Source organism: Gossypium hirsutum, chromosome A05, assembly GCF_007990345.1.
Source record: "Gossypium hirsutum isolate 1008001.06 chromosome A05, Gossypium_hirsutum_v2.1, whole genome shotgun sequence".
Lineage (NCBI taxonomy): Eukaryota > Viridiplantae > Streptophyta > Magnoliopsida > Malvales > Malvaceae > Gossypium > Gossypium hirsutum.
Window position 1 is genome coordinate 58,888,271 of NC_053428.1, and position 1,600 is coordinate 58,889,870.

Sequence of the window (1,600 nt, forward strand, 5' to 3'; positions counted from 1 at the left end):
GTAGTTCCTTTGTGTTCAACAATCCGGTCTTGCTGAGCTATACTACTATTCGATAGGTACACTTGCCTTAATCGTGATAACAAGTTAATCTCAAGAATGATTTATTTATAAATCTTTAAAACCTGTTACGAATATCACGCAATCAAGTTTTTCGCACCGTTTTTGGGGAACTACGATATTAGGAACACTCGATTTTTATTACTTTAGCCATTTTACTTTTATTGCAATTTAAATTTTTATTTTATTTTCTAATTCTTCATTTATTTTCTTCTATCAGGTTTTTCTAGTTTATGACCAAAAGAAACCCGTCAAGACCACTACTTTTTGACTGTGAGATCAACAGCACAGTTTGTAGAAATTTGAGAGAAATAAGGTGAAGCCTAAGATACACAGAGGACGAGTAAGAGGACGATACTTCAACCACAACTGAGTAGATGGCTGAAAAGAAAGAAAATCCGCTACCTTCTGCGATTGTTGCTGATCCAATAAATCAGAATCCTGCTCCATGCACTATGTATGATTGTGCTAAAACTAATTTAACAGGAACTGAGTCAAGTATAGTTAGATCTGCTATTGCTGCAAATAATTTTGAACTGAAACCTAACACAATTCAAATGATACAACAATTTGTTAAGTTTGATGGTTTGTAGGACGAGGATCCCAACGCTCACTTGGCAAATTTCCTAGAATTTTGCGATACCTTTAAAATTAATGGCATTTCTGATGACGCCATTTGCCTTCGGTTGTTTCCCTTTTCGTTAAGAAATAAGGCTAAACAATGGTTGAAGTCATTACCACGAGGGTCAATCACTACTTGGGAACAAATGACTGAAAAGTTTTTATTAAAATATTTTTCACCAGCTAAAATAGCCAAATTACATAATGATATCTCTTCTTTTGTGCAAATGGATTTAGAAACACTCTACGATGCATGGGAGAGATATAAAGACCTTTTGAGCAGGTGCCCTCACCATGGGTTACCGCTTTGGCTACAGGTTCAAACGTTTCATACCTGAATCCTTTGACTCGATAAATGACTGATGCAGCCACTGGAGGAACTATTAATAATAGGACACCTGAGGCGGCTTAAGAATTTATTGAGGAGATGTCACTGAATAACTATCAGTGTCAAGTTATGAGAACAAAGCTGACGAAAACAGTCAGTGTTTTCAACCTTGACGCGGTTACTATGCTATCTAACTAAGTAGAACTCTTAAATAAAAAGAATGACGGTTTGTGTGGTTCTACTCAGGTACATCCAGTGATGAGGTGCAATTCAAATGGAGAAGGAGCATGCACAGAATATCAGCCCTTCAACCATAGCATCGAGGAGGAACAAGTCCAATATATGGGCAACAATAACTCTAGACCCCAAAATAACCCATATAGTAACACTTATAATGCAGGTTGGAGGAACCATCCTAATTTCTCGTGGGGTGGTCATGGAAATCAAATGCCACAACATCCTTCGGGTTTTCAACAACCACCTTACCAGCAAGAAAAAAAGCTGATCCTTGAGGAGATGCTAACCAAATTCATCTCGGTGTCAGAAACTCATTTTCAGAATATTGAGACAACACTCAAAAATCAACAATCATTA

General features: G+C 37.1%; 1 non-coding gene across 1 annotated transcript; it reads right to left on the reverse strand.

Moving 5' to 3' along the window:
* Positions 1–873: 873 nt before the first annotated feature.
* On the reverse strand, positions 874–979 carry LOC121229899 (small nucleolar RNA R71). Its single transcript, XR_005927852.1, has one exon. It is a non-coding gene; the product is annotated as a small nucleolar RNA R71 (small nucleolar RNA).
* Positions 980–1,600: the final 621 nt, after the last annotated feature.